Genomic DNA, 16,002 nt, shown 5'->3' on the forward strand with positions numbered 1-16,002 from the left:
AAAGATGTATAAGTGGTATCCAAAATGGCAAGAAGAATTTGGTTTGCAGAGGAACCAGCTTTGAGAGAGGTGGTAGTTCAGGGAGGTATGAGGGAAGCAGGTTGAGGGACAATTGGCAGGCTGGGTAATAGGGACCAGGAATTCAGGAGCAGGGCAGATTAAGACCTACAGACCAGCAGGCAGCCTGACAAGGGGCCTGTGCGGTCTCTGCATCCCTCAAGGCTGGGATCAGAATTGGGACTCTAAACTGGCACAGAAAAGCATGAATACAGCCCTAGAGACAATTGGACACAAAGAAAATGACTAAAACTGTGACCAGGTGCTAGAAATCTACTTATCAAGAATGGTAGACAAAGCGAGCACCAGCTTGGACTCAACACACAGATTGATTATCAGAACCAGGGCACAGAGTTCAAGCAAAGTGAGTAGAATAAGGGACAGTCTTCCAAATACCAGGATTCTGGCTCAGATCTCTTGACATCATTTCTGTTTCAAGGAAAAATGGGTTCAAAAGCCTGGGCTAGGACTGATCCTTTGTGTGGAGTTAAGAGAGTCCCAGATATAATACCAGAAGGAAACACAAAGATTTTCTGACCCCAGCAAAACCTTTCTTCCTGAGAGAATGAATGTTCATATGATCTGCAGACACTGCTTTGACAACCACACCAAGCAACACACATGACACACTATTGTAAGGAAGCAGTTTGTTTTTAATCTATCACTGCATTATAAGCACATCATAGAGCCTCAATAAATATGTGTTGAATGTACACACATCCATTTGTTTAAAATTGGCAGGTAGGCACTTTTTTCTTAGATGATTATTTCCATAGTCTCTGCTCACATGAAAAATTTCTTTAAAAGCAATGAAAATACAGAGAAATCAAAAAGTTACATACTATATGATTCTATTTATATGACATTTAAAAAAAGTCAAAACTGTGAAGATATAGGACAGATCGGTGGTTTCCAGAAGTTAGAGAAGGCAAGGGAGGGTGTGACTTTCAAGGGACATGACTAGCATGAGAGAATTGCTTCGTGGTGACAGGAGTTCTGTATCTTGACAATATCCACTGTTAGTAGGATAAAACGTTATAGTGAAAGTGAAACTAATACAATTTTGTAAAGTTTAAAAATAAAATAAAATTAAAAAAATAAAAGAAAGTGAAAGTTGCTCAGTCGTGTCCGACTCTTTGTGACCCCATGAACTATATAGTCCATGAAATTCTCTAGGCCAGAATACTGGAGTAGGTAGCCTTTCCCTTCTCCAAGGGACCTTCCCAGCCCAGGGATCAAACCCAGGTCTTCCGCATTGCAGGTGGATTCTTTACCAGCTGAGCCACAAGGGAAGCCCAAGAATACTGGAGTGGGTAGCCTATCCCTTCTCCAGCACATCTTCCCGACCCAGGAAGATGGAGTCTCCTACATTGCAGGCAGATTCGTTGCCAACTGAGCTATCAGGGAGCCCTAAATGCCATAGAATTACCCATAAGACATACAAGAAAAATGAGTGTATACAAAAGCCAGTAAAAATTTGATGTCTAGTTAATTATATTGTGTTGATATAAATTTCTTGATTAAACAATGAAGATGAACTTGTAAAATTAAAAATTTGAACATTGACCATATATTTGATGACATTAAGGTCTTAATTCTAATTTTTTATTTAATAGTGGTACTGAGAGTCTTTTAAGAGTCCTTATCCATGCCTGACTCTTTGCAACCCCACAGACTGTAGCCCACCAGGCTCCTCTGTCCATGAAATTCTCCAGGCAAGAATACTGGCATGGGTAGCCTATCCCTTCTCCAGCCCATCTTCCCGACCCAGGAATTGAACTGGAGTCTCCTGCATTGCAGGCAGATTCTTTACCATCTGAGCTACCAGGGAAGCCCCTATTTAGATACATGCAAAGAATTTAAAGTTATGCGTCTGAAATTGTTTCACATAAAATAGAGAGGGAGGCAAAGTGACACTGAAGAAACCAGAAAGGCTATGAATTGATCATTGTTGGAACCAGTATATGAAGGCTGTTTGTACTATTCCTTCCACTTTTGCATATGTTTGAAAAATTCCAAAGAATTTTAAAATAATAAAGTTTTAATCTAAGAAAACAAATACAGAGACCCCCTACTTGAGAACTCTTATCAGCTTCTCCATTTGTTACTTACTAGCAGCTTCCTAACATGGAAATATGTTAGGAATAAATATGCATGTGGATGTGCAACCTATGGAGCTTCCCAGTTGGCTCAGTGGTAAAGAATACACCTGCCAAACAGGAGACACACGTTGGCTTACTGGGTCAGGAAGATCCCCAGAAGGAGAAAATGACAACCCATGCCTGTATTTTTGCCTGGAGAACCTCTTGAACAGAGGAAACTGGCAGGCTACATTCCATGTGGTCGCAAAGAGTCGGACACGACAGAGCAATTAAACAGCAGCAACAATGCATCCTGTGTCACATCTGGCAAATCCAAGCAGCTTCTCCACAACTGGTCATGAAAAACATAGTCATAAATATTGGGTTGGCCAAAAACTTCATTTGGGTTTATCCGTACAATATTATGGCAAAACCTAAACTAACTTTTTGGCCAACTCAATACAAAGGCATAAAGGCACAAATTTGACATAAAGATTCTTTCTTGATCAGAGTGAGTGGGGAGCTGTAAAAGCCGCAGCTAACCTGCTTATCACTCTTCCCCCCCTTAAGAGCAGTGAATTTGGTGTCTGATTTTTTTCTAGTATATCTTCCTTTATCAGCCTTTCTGGTCATTATTATTCCCTTTCACTTTAACCTTGACCTCTAATTCACTGTTTTGGAAAAGAAAAAAATTAAAATTTAGGCATGTTTATTCCAAGAATCTTGCTTATTTCCTTCCTGATATTTTCCCATGTCCTCCGCCCTAGAGAGATCTTGACATGGGACCTGGTGACTATGTATTCTTATTTTGTAAATTCTGATTGAGGACCCTCTCTTTCCATTTTCTCTTTATTCCCAACAGCCATCCAGTGTGGTAATAATATTGACCCCATTTTACACATAAGCAATCTGAAATTTAAAGATTCCCACTGAGAACTGCAAACCTTGTACTGGATAAAGTTGAAAGATAAATTTTTTGTTCAAGAGTTAACTGACTCAGCACTCACTTTTCTTCATTGGATAGCTCTAAAATTCATTTTGAGAGCCCTAAACCATCATTTAAGAGAAAGAAAGTGAAGTCACTCAGTCATATCCGACTCTTTGTGACCCCATGGACTGTAGCCCACCAGGACCTTCTGTCCATGGGGTTCTCCAGGCAAGATACTGGGGTGAGTTGCCATTTCCTCCTCAAGGGGAGAAGGTTGCCATTTCCTTCCCAACCCAGGGATCAACCCAGGGACCCATGACTGAATGTAGGATTTCTATTTTTCTTCTTTTGTCTCTCTTTAATAAATGATAAAAATGTGTTACAACAATATTAGGCCATATGGCTGCTGCTAAGTCGCTTCAGTCATGTCCAACTCTGTGCAACCCCATAGACTGCAGCCTACCAGGCTCCTCCGTCCCTGGGATTCTCCAGGCAAGAACGCTGGAGTGGGTTACCATTTCCTTCTCCAGGCCATATGGAGTGCTATGCAAAAGATTTTTCTTTTGTAAAGTAAATTAATTATAGCCCATCTATTTTTATTTTTTTTAACGTTTTATTTTATATTGAGGTATAGACTATTAACATGCTTCCCTGGTGGCTCAATGGTAAAGAATCCAAAAAATCCACCTGCTAATTCAGAAGACTCAAGTTGGATCCCTGGGTCAGGAAGGTCCCCTAGAGAATGGCCACCCACTCCAGTATTCTTGCCTGGGAAATCCCATGGACAGAGGAACCTGGCAGGCTCCAGTCCATGGGGTCACAAACAGTTGGACACAATTTAGCCACTAAACAGAAATAGCCTATTAACAATGTTGTGATAGTTTCAGATGAAGAGCAAAGGGACTCAGCCATACGTGTACATGCATCCATTCTCCTGCAAACTCACCTCCCATCCAGGCTGCCACATAACATTGAGTGGAGTTCCATGTTATTTTCTTTAAATTTTTTTTTATTGAAGTATAGTTGATTTACTATACCATGCCAATCTCTACTGTACAGCAAAGTGATTCAGTTATACACAAATAGACATTCTTTTTTATATTTTTTTCCCATCATGGGTTATCACAGGGTATTGAATATAGTTCCCTTTGCTATACATCAGGACCTTTTGTTTATCCATCCTATATATAATAGTTTATATCTGCTGATCCCAAACTCCCAATCCTCCCCCTCCTACCCCTCCCACCTTGGCAACAACAAATCTGTTTTTGATGTCATGAGTTTGTTTCAGTTTTGTAGATAAGTTCATTTGTGCCACATTTTAGATCCCACACACAAGTGATGTCATATGGTGTATGTCTTTCTCTTTCTGACTTACTCCACTTAGTATGATAATCTCTAATTGCATCTATGCTGCAACTGGCATTATCCCATTCTTTTTATGGCTGAGTAGTATTCCATTGCAGAGAAGGCAATGGCACCCCACTCCAGGACTCTTGCCTGGAAAATCCCATGGACGGAGGAGCCTGGTGAGCTGCAGTCCATGGGGTCGCGAAGAGTCAGACACGACTGAGCGACTTCACTTTCACTTTTCACTTTCATGCATTGGAGAAGGAAATGGCAACCCACTCCAGTGTTCTTGCCTAGAGAATCCCAGGGACAAGGGAGCCTGATGGGCTGCCGTCTATGGGGTCGCACAGAGTCGGACACGACTGAAGCGACTTAGCAGCAGCAGCAGCAGCTGTATTCCATTGTATACATGTACCACATCTTATTTAACCTTTCATCTGTCAATGGACATTTAGGTTGTTTCCATCTGTTGGCTATTGTGAATAGTGCTGCTATGAATATAATCAGGCATGTATCGTCTTGAATTGCAGTTTTGTTCAGGCATATGCTTAGGAGTGGGATTTCTCGATCACATGGTAATTCCATTTTTAGCTTTCTGAGGAACCTCTACGCTGTTTTCCATTGTGGCTAAACCAACTTACATTCTGAATGTGGGACTTCTTATAGGTGGACCAACAGCATCTTACATCCCTGTATCTCTGCTTCCTCTTGTAGTAAGTTGCAAGCATAAATGAAGAGTACATCTTTCCACTCATTCTTAACACATCCACTAGTCCAACATCCCTGGCTTTCCTGGTGGCTCAGATGGTAAAGAATCTGCCTGCAATGCAGGAGACTCTGGTTCGATCCTTGGATCAGAAAGATCCCCTGGAGAAGGGAATGGCTACCCACTCCAGTATTCTTGCCTGGAGAATTCCATGGTCAGAGGAGCCTGGCAGGCTACAGTCCATGAGACTGCAGAGTCAGACACGACTGAGTTCACAAATTAGAAAAGGGATAGTAGTTTCCATGCATATTACTGTGTTGAATGCCAAACTTCTTACACAGGACCCAAATTTCCCTATGAGCTATCCATGATAACCGTGACTCACTTTCCCTTACCAGAAGGTTATCATTTGCTTGCTTTCTTGAGGTAGAAGCCTTGGAGAGTGTGTTCTATTCCATATTTGCTTTTCCTGCCCTCTCCCCTCTCCTATTGTAGCTTCAGTCCCTCCCTTACAACCCAAGAGTGCAAACCTGATGAGCCACTGGAACTTCCTTCCCTCCACGACCAATTCAGCCTGCTAGGCACCAGACCAAGAGCAAGGGGAGAATGCCTGAGGTCTGCAGGAGATGCTGGCACTCCCAGGGTGAGCTCTGGAGTCAGAGGATCCCAGGAGACCCGCCAGAGTGACTCTCCGGACGGCCCAAGCATCAGCTGCTCCAGAAAGTCTCTCCTTAATCTGCAGCACCACCTTTGGAGGAGAAGCTACATTTGGAGAGAGTGTTGGGTGAGACCTTGGTTGGGAATTGGTGCCACTAGCTTTCTGGGTGGGTGGGGACTTCTACACGGCATCCCTCCTGTGTGCTTCTGGCTGGGAGCAGAACCGCCTATTATTTCTAAACTCTCATTATTTTTAAAAGCTCCTGTCCTCATGATCAAGCTTGTCTAAATTTGAGAATCGATCCCAGGCTATCTCTTGAACTGAACAGAATGGTATTCTTCTCAAAGAGCTTTAGGCAGGAAAGCAACCTGGGCAGAAGAAAAACGATGTCAAATTCTTAAGTGAGAAAATAAGAACTGAAATGCAGGAATAGAGATGCAGACATAGAGAACAGACATGTGGGCATGTGGTGGGGGGAAGGGGAGGGTGAGATGAACTGGAAGAGTAGAGAGCCAGTGGGAAGCTGCTGTACAGCACCGGGAGCTCAGCTTGGTGCTCTGTGATGACCTAGAAGGGTGGGATTGGGGAGGTAGGATAGGAGGGAGGTTCAAGAGGCAGAGGATATATGTATACACAAAGCTGATTCATGTTGTTGTACAAAAGGAACTAACACAACATTGTAGAGCAGTTATCTTCCAATTAAAAAAAAAAAGGAACAGAATAATAAATTAATTTAAAATGGCATCCCAGAACTTAGTGTTCTACTTATTGTACGGAGCCAACTGGGACAGGAAACTGTTTTGTAGACCATAGCGATGAGGTCAGCTCACCATTGCAAAACAGGCCAATCAGAGTCCCCTGTAGAGACCACATGCCCAGATGGTTCAAGGAAACACCAAAGACTCGCTTTCAGCAGTATGGTCTGGTTTGGCAGCTTCACTGGATGCCTCTGAGCTAAAAGTTACCTGTTCTTATTCTTTTACCTTGTAGCCACTCTTTTTCTTGTTTTCAGTGTTAGACAATCTCTGCCCCACCCCTATTCCCACCCAGAGCTATCCTCTTTTCTTCTGCCCTGCTCTGTGCCCTCGGAGGCTGGGCCCTAAAGACCACATTTACACTGGGTGTGTGGCTGGGTTTAACCACACTGAGGATACTGGTAGGAGATCAAAAGATCAGTAATATTCTTGCCCTATCACCTCCCTGCTTCAGCCTGCTTCTGGGGACCTGACTGCACCCATATCCTCCCACGGCTCTTGCCAAGAAGCCTATTTCCCCACCCACTTCCTACAGAGCTCCAAGGACACCATGCCCCATGCCTTGTCCTCAGCTCTGGGGATGGAAGCAGCTGCTCCACAGATGCTCCTCTGTTGGGAGCTCAACATTCCTTGTCCTTCCCTTTAAGAAAGGGAATCCTGCCCTCACCTTCTGAAGCAGCACCTTCAATAGCATCTCTGCACTGAGCCATCTAAGACAAGTTCTGTTTCCTGCTTGGACCCTGCCTGCTCCAGGCACACTCGGCTCCTGGCTATGACTCAGATACTCTAAGCGGGACCCTGTCTCAGGGTCCTTCCATCTCCTTTTCCATTTCACTGGAATGCTCATCTCCCAGATTTCTGTTCAGCTCACCTTCTTGCCTCCTTCAGGTCTCTTTTCAAATGTTACCCAATCAGAGATGCACTTCCTGACTACCCCGAGAAAATGGCAACCTCTTCTCATCTCCTTGTACTTGCCACTCTTCGTTTCTCTTTCCCTGTTCTGATTGTCTTCATAATCCATTTTATCATTTGACATACCATATAGTTATTGATGGGGCTTCACAGGTGGTGCTAGTGGTAAAGAATCCACCTGCCAATGCAGGAGACGTAAGAGATGCCACAGGTTCAATCCCTGGGTTGGGAAGATTCCCTGGAGGAGGGCACAGCAACTCACTCAAGGATTCTTTCTTGAGAATCCCATGGACAGAGGAGTCTAGTGGGCTATAGTCCACATGGTCGCAAACAGTCAGACATGACTGAAATGACTTAGCAGGCATGCACACATAGTTATTGATTTGGGTTTTTTTTTTGGTCTCTCTTCCCAAGCCAGAATGGAACCTCCTTTATAGTTCACTGCTAAACTTAAACAGTACCAGGAAGGTGATAGGTATTCCATAAACATTTCTTGAATGAATAAATGCATTGTGTAGGTACTGCTTAACTCTTTCCCTTATAACTTCAGGCTTTAAACTCTGTGTGCAGATATTTTCCAGAACTCCCCTTACACCAACTTAGAGAATAATTACTGAGTATTTCACAAGTGCTTGCATCTGTACTCAAAGATTCTGGATGCAGCATTAAGAGAAATCAAAGCATAGAGGAAAATAATTCCCAAATTCCAACAGCTACCAGGATTTAGAATCTAGAGATAAGCCTCCAAAACTGGGAGGAAGGTACAGGAGTAGTCTATACAGACAAAGAAGGAATAGATGCCTTTAAGAGACAGATCAGGGATGGGTGTGACTGGGCCAGAAAGAAGGAGGAAAGGGTAAGTGCTTAAGGGAATAAGCCATGTGGTATGGCCAAAGATTTTTGTCCCTGCAGAAGAAAGGACATTTCTTCTCATATTGAGCATCCTTTTTTAAGAGAAATTCCAACCTCCCTCGTGTTGCTTAGGCAACACCTTACCACAAGCCTTTCATCTTCTGAATAAGGAGCCTTGGGAACTTGTACCTCCTCCTTCACAAGAGTCTAGGGAACTTCTAAGAGGAGAAAGTGATCATCTCAAAATGAAGCCCTGTTTGTCCTGAGGGAAATGTAAGATTTCATTTCCTTCATTCATTCTGACCCTTCTCTAGCAAACACTGAGAAGTAACTTAGAGGTTGTAAGACCTGGACTCTTGGGCTCATCCTGACCTGACCACACACACACCACATAACTCTACAGACTCCCTGCCCCTTCCCACCTAGAGCCATCCTGGACCCCTGACCATCCTTGGTCTTTACTAATTTTAGCCATTCTATAGGAGTGCAGGGATATCTCATTACGGTTTTGCATTTCTCTAACAACTAATGGTGGTTGTTGGTGGTTTAGTCACTAAGTCGTGTCCAACACTTGCAACCCCATGGACTATAGCCCACCAGGTTCCTCTGTCCATGGGATTCTCCAGGCAAGATCACTGGAGCGGGTTGCCATTTCAGCATATTTTCACATGCTTATTTTTCATCTGTGTATCTTTTTTGGTGAATTGTCCAAGTTAATTGCCCATTTTTAATTTCATTATTATTAAGTTTTGAGATCTCTATATTCTGTATACAAGTCCTTTATCAGAGAAGTGATTTGCAAATATTTTTTCCCAGTCTGTAGCTTAAATTTTTATTTTCTGAATAGTGTCTTTCAAAGAGCCAAGGTTTTACATTTTGATGAAGTATAACTTATCAGTTTGTTCTTTTATGGACCAGGCTTTGCTATCATATCTAAGAAACCATCACTGAACCCAAAGTCACAAAGGTTTTCCTTTTCCTCCTGTGTTTTGGAAATTTTTCTGTTATCTAGTTAATTCCATTGTGATCAGAGGACATACTCTGCATGATTTCAGTTCTTTTAAATCCGTTAAGATTTGTTTCATCATCCAGGATGTGGTCTATCTTGATGAATGTTCCATGTGTTCTTGAAAAGAATGTGTATTCTGTTGTTACTAGGTGGAGTGTGTGTAAATGGCAATTATGTCCAGTTGGTTGATGATGTTGTTCAGTTCTTCTATATACCTGCTGATTTTCCATCTACTGGCTCCATCAATTATGGAAAAAGGACTTGTGAAGTCTCCAGCTACATATATAGAGCTGTCTCTCTCTCTTTTCAGTTCTGTCAGTTTGTTCCTTCATATACTTTTGAGCTCTGTTGTTAGAGGCAAAACACTTGGGATTGGTATGCCTTCTTTATGAATTAATCCTTTTTTTTTTCATTATGTGATAATGAATGTAATGTGCCTCTTTATCCCCAGCAATTAATTTTTCTATGAGACCTACTTTGTCTCAAATAGCTGCCCCATGCAGGGTTTTGTTTTGTTTTTTTTCCAAATTTCTTAATTTTATTTATTTTTTAAATTAAAATATATTTATTTTTAGTTGGAGGATAATTGCTTTACAATATTGTGTTGGTTTCTGCCATATATCAGCATGAATCAGCCATAGGTATACATATTGTCCAGGCTTTGCATTCAATGGGAGACACAGACAAGTGTGCTTATTCCATCTTACCCAAAACAAGAACATTCTTACGTAATGTTTTTAAATGGGGAAAAAATTATATTTTAATTTTTCCCATATTTTTCTAACTAAAAATAATAAGACAAAGCAGCCAAAACATTTGTCTAACCTGGATTTGTCCTTCAGAAGAATGAGATCATTTTTCTGTATATCTCCATGCAGCATGACTCAAGATTATTTGATAAGGACTCTAAATAAATTCTAAGGAATACTTCATGGAACTAACAAAGAATGCAGTCACTTCTGGGCTGTCTGAGTTATTTATTGGTCGATTAAAGCATGGCAGTTATTCATCTGGGTTCCTATCTTCAAGAGTCAAGTACACCCTGCCCTTGGAACAGCGAAACCAACCTTAACTGGATATGAATGGTGCCACTGCACCTGAGTGGTTAGGTAGGACTGACATTCCCCCTTCCAGAAAAGAATTATAACAATGGTTGAGTACTTCTGTGTGCAAGCACTTTACCAGATACTGTTCACACATTATTTAATCTAGGGTCCTCACCACAACCAGAAGGTTGGTATTACTTGTACCATTTACAGTTGAGAAATCTGAGTAAGTGTAAGGCACTTCCCAAGTTCCCAGAGCTACTAAGCAGTGAGACCCAATTTGAGTCTGGCTCCAGTGTCTTTACTCCTCTCACACACTATGCTGCCCCTTGGGGGAAGTATTTGCACCTGATTACTCTTTGTACAGCTAAGATTTTACACCCAGTAGATGCCATAAATGGATTCATTACTTTAATAATGAACACTAGCCTATGTCTTGTTGGGGTTTTTCCTCCTTTTCTTCCTGTCATTTTCCTTGCTCCCCACTGTATCCTCCAAAGGGACCCTGAATTTCTCAGAAATCTGACATCCAGCATCTGGTCAGTTGGATACACTGGAATGATTGGCTAGATTTTTCAGTTTCCGTCCAGATGCCGAGCATGGTGGAGACACTACAAACCCTGTCTAATCCTTCCCCCGTGCCTTCCCACCACAGCCAGTGCTGGGATCTGCATACAACCAGCATCTCATAAATACTGCCAGCTGGTCCAGGACTTGGCCCATCCATGCTTCCTGTTTCTCAGCTCCTGGGCACCTGTTCTTTTATCTCACTTTCCCCACACCTCTAGAGATCCTACAGTAACTCTCTAAGTTTCTATAAAGGGGATTCTTGTATCTGATGAGATACTGGATGTTGTGACCTTTGAGACTGTTTCAAATGCTAATATTCTGTGCCCCTGTGATTCTAGGAAAGTAGTATCAGCTGATGGCCAGCTGTTGAGAAAAGCAAAGAGACATGTGACCAAGCTTCTGCTTTGTGAATGAGGAAACATCAAGCAATGTGCTTTCTTTGACTTATGAGCCACTGACCATACTAAGAAGTAACTCTCAAACTTTAAGGTGATAAGAATTATGTGTGTGCTTGACAAAATGCTGATTCCCTGGCCTAGCTAACAGATGCTGAATCAATAGGTATGCTAGGGCACAGGATTCTGCAGGGTTGTTTTTTTTGTTTGTTTTTTCCTGGTGCTATTTATTTCTTTTTAATTGGAGGACAATTGTTTTACAATCCTGTGCTGGTTTCTGCCATACATCAACATGATTCAGCCATGGGCATACATATGTCACCTCCCTCTTGAACCCGCCTCCCACCTCTCACCACATCCCACTCCTGTAGGTAGTCACAGAGCACCAGGTTTGAGCTCCCTGTGTCATACAGCAAATTCCCACTGCCTATCTATTTTATGTATAGTAATGTATATGTCTCAGTCCTACTTTCTCTATTCATCCTATCAGGACTCTGCAGTTTTAACAAGTGCCCACAGGTAATTCTGATCCAGGTGGATCATAGCACACCTTAAGAAATCTTGACCTAAAGGAAAAGCATTAGTAGGTTTGCCTTGTTTTACACAACACTTAGATCAGCAGATGCAGTTTCGATCCCTGGTGTGGGAAGATCCCCTGGAGGAGGAAATGGCAACCAGCTCCAATTCTTGCCAGGAAAATCCCATGGACCGAGGAGCCTGGCAGTCTATTGTCCATGGAGTCACAAAGAGTCAAACACAACTGAGCACCTCACCACTGTTAGATCAACAAGCTCTCAGCATAAGTGGGCTGGGGGTGGCTCATTCTAAACATAAGCGTTTTTGCCTAAATTAAGAAACAGAATATCAGTAATAGTAATAATAACAATACCTATGGCCTGCCTAAGGATTAACAATGCTAGCACACATTATCTGTTTAATTCTCAAACCTTGTCTGGACAGATACTACTGTCCACATTTTAAAGAAGACAAAATGGAAACTTATGGGCAAATTTACATCACAGGTGGTACTTGGCTAAGCCTATATTTGAGCACAGGCTTATGTGAATCCAAAGACGGTACTCACTCCATGCTTCCTCTCCTCCCAGTAATAACTTTGGGGAAAAAGAAGACTCATTATTACATATAAGCTCTGCTTGGTATTAACCTACCTCCCTTAAAATTAGAAAGAAATACGTTTGCTCATAAAGAAAAACCCCTGACAATGAGCCCAGGGGAAGTCGTGGAGTCTTCCATTAAATGTTTTTAAAGCATAAAGAACTCAATTAAGCTTCATCCTTCCTGAAGGCAGAGAAACAGAAAAGATGACCCCTCCAAGTCTTTTCGGGGTCCAAGAATTCCATTAAATGTTGCCCTCTACTAAATATCTGTCTCCGAGCTCAGGGACTTGCTGCAGTCAGCTTTGCAGCCTGTAGGTGCAAACATCTGGAAGGCAGCTGCTTGATTTTGTAGGCGCCAGAGGACACACAGCTGAGCTGCACAGCTGAGGGGACAGGGGAGGAAATGTCTCACATTGATGTAGCACCTTCTGATGCTCCCCAAGCCCCCTTCAACGGGGAAGTGATGGGGGGGCAGGAGGTGACTGGAGGGCCACCAGCTGTGGAACAGCTGCACAGGGGAGCATTTAAGACCGGGACAGGAAGTGAAACGCAGAAGGGCAGTCAGTCTCAGGGAGAGGTCGGAGGGAAGTGGAGGGGAACAGGGCTAAATCTTCCTGCCTGAGGCTGCTCTGCAAAGGGCCTGGTTAAACTCAGACACCGAGGACTCTCACTTCCAGCACTCCTAGGGGAGGTATAAGGAGGAAGGGGAAAGAGCATTTTTCTTTCATTAAAAACCAAGGGTCATACAGACCATATCAGCGTGCGCCACCATTTCATATTCTGACCTGAAAATGGCTATGGGTTCAAAGAGCCCACCAACTCTCACATGGGCAAGAAATAGCCTCAGTTTTCTTTTTTTTTTAATCTATTTGTATCATATTCCAAGTCTCTAACCTACCAGGAGGGGAAAAAAATCAGTAAGCCAGAAAGAAAAACACCAATACAGTATACTAACACATATATATGGAATTTAGAAAGATGGTAACAATAACCCTGTGTACGAGACAGCAAAAGAGACACTGATGTATAGAACAGTCTTATGGACTCTGTGGGAGAGGGAGAGGGTGGGAAGATTTGGGAGAATGGCATTGAAACATGTAAAATATCATGTATGAAACGAGTTGCCAGTCCAGGTTCAATGCACGATACTGGATGCTTGGGGCTGGTGCACTGGGACGACCCAGAGGGATGGAATGGGGAGGGAGGAGGGAGGAGGGTTCAGGATGGGGAACACATGTATACCTGTGGCGGATTCATTTTGATATTTGGCAAAACTAATACAATTATGTAAAGTTTAAAAATAAAATTAAATAAATAAAAAAAATCAGCTTCCATTCTCATAAGAGTTTTCTCCCCCAAATTGCACTAACTTTGAAGAGGCCCATATGATTGTAGATAAGGGATTCAGCTGATACCTGCTGGGATGTCCCTTGTTCCAGCCTGGATAGTCCCTATAGATTCAAAGTCCACTGTGCCCCTACTCCAGCCTCCCTAGGTCCCCACACCACCATTCCCTCCAAGACAGCCTCTTCTCAGAACACAACCAGCACCCAGGAGGGATCCAGCTCACCTGTGGGTGTCTACACTCTGCCTGCCACTGTCTAAGACATTTGCCTCCCTCCTTTTCCCCTCTCACTCCCACTGAGAAAATCTCCTGGTGGCTTTATCTATTTACAAAAGACAGAGACTTTGATTTCAATGTGACTTCTATGATCCATTCTGCAAGGAAAGGAATTAATAAAACATAAAACTTAACATAGACTTTTTATGTGCTAAGCACTGTTTTAAGCACATCATATATGTTCACTCATTTAATTCTCACAAAATAACATGAAGTGAGTCCTAGGGTCATCCCATTTTACAGACAAGGAAAGTGAGGCACAAAGAGGCTAACTTTTTTTAAATTAATTTTTATTGAAGTATAGTTGCTTTACAATGTTGTGTTTGTTTCTACTGTACAGAAAACTAAATCATATTTATTTTATACATATAAAATACATACATATAACTCTTTGAAGGCACACAGGTGGGCAGTGGCAGAACTGGGGTTTGAAACCCACTCTGTCTCTATAGTCTCTGATCTATGTTATAAACTCTACTTCACAAAATTTACCTCTTTGAAACTAGAAAAGGTAGAAATACAGATTAAAACACATACAAATTAACATTTCAAAATTATTTTCCCTCACTAGGAGGTAAGTGAATAAGTTTCCTAGACATGGCTTAGATACTCACCCAGTACCTCTGAGATACTAAATAAGCTCGCATGCATTCATGTTAAGTCCAACTTAGTGACTCTGTGGATTGCAGCCCACCAGGCTCCTGTCCATGGGATTCTCTGGGCAAGAACACTGGAGTGGATTGCCTTGCCCTCCTCCAGGGGATCTGCCTGACCCAGGGATCGAACCTGCATCTCCTGAATTGCAGGCAGATTCTTTACAGTTGAGCCACTGGGGATGCCCACTATATAAGCATGAAAAACGAAAGTGAAAGTGAAAATGAAAGTTGCTAAGTCATGTCTGACCTTTTGCAACCCCATGGACTATACAGTCCATGGAATTCTCCAGGCCAGAAAACTGGAGTGAGTAGCCTTTCCCTTCTCCAGGGGATCTTCCCAGCCCAGGGATCAAACCCAGGTCTCCCACATTGCAGGCAGATTCTTTACCAGCTGAGCCACCAGGGAAGCCCTATAAGCGTACCTATGCTCAAATGCCACCAGCAAAGAAATGGGCAAGGGAAGATTTTTTTTAAAACAATGGAAAAACAAATTCTGCTTCAAAAAGATTAACCTGGAATAGACCAAATATTAAACCAGAAGTAACTAATTTGCATTGAGGAGAATGGTAAAAAGTTTCAACAACAGCAAAATGGTGACTGAGTTCAATTTCAAAAGAATAAGTAAATAAAGTTACATTTCTAAAAATCTGAGTGGAATGATGTTTTTACCTGGTGCATATGTTCCCTGCTACTGCTAAGTCACTTCAGTCGTGTCTGACTCTGTGTGACCCCATAGATGGCAGCCCACCAGGCTCCCCCGTCCCCGGGATTCTCCAGGCAAGAACACTGGAGTGGGTTGCCATTTCCTTCTCCAATGCATGAAAGTGAAAAGTGAAAGTGAAGTCACTCAGTCGTATCCGACTCTTAGTGACCCCATGGACTGCAGCCTACCAGGCTCCTCCACCCATGGGATTTTCCAGGCAAGAGTACTGGAGTGGGGTGCCATTGCCTTATCCATATCAGCTAGTAAAACAGAAGTGTTTTTTGTTTTTAGGAACTTCTACAGTTGGGGACAAGGAAAGAGGACCCAAAAATTTCAAACAGAACTATCAGATGGCAACATATTTTCCATCATAAAAAGTAAATCATGTTTCTACATCACCACCCTTGATCTCTCTTCTGTTCTCTGCTCAAAGTTCTTGGTCATTTGAAGGCAATATGGCACAACCCCAGTCTTTATTCTTCTCCCAAAACTACCTCCGCTCCTATATCCTCCATCTGAGTGTAAGCATTACTCTCTTTTCAGTCTCCCAAGCCTGAAACCCAAGAGTCAGACTGTATTTTTCTT

General features: G+C 42.5%; 1 long non-coding RNA gene across 1 annotated transcript in view; it reads right to left on the reverse strand.

Moving 5' to 3' along the window:
• Window positions 1-721: 721 nt before the first annotated feature.
• Window positions 722-16,002, reverse strand: part of LOC129647840 (uncharacterized) — a 92,529-nt gene continuing 77,248 nt past the window's right edge. The window contains exon 3 of the long non-coding RNA XR_008712537.1: window positions 722-855. This is a non-coding gene — a long non-coding RNA (uncharacterized LOC129647840). The remainder of the gene's footprint in view (window positions 856-16,002) is intronic.

Source organism: Bubalus kerabau, chromosome 3 (assembly GCF_029407905.1).
Source record: "Bubalus kerabau isolate K-KA32 ecotype Philippines breed swamp buffalo chromosome 3, PCC_UOA_SB_1v2, whole genome shotgun sequence".
NCBI classification, from domain to species: Eukaryota; Metazoa; Chordata; class Mammalia; order Artiodactyla; family Bovidae; genus Bubalus; species Bubalus kerabau.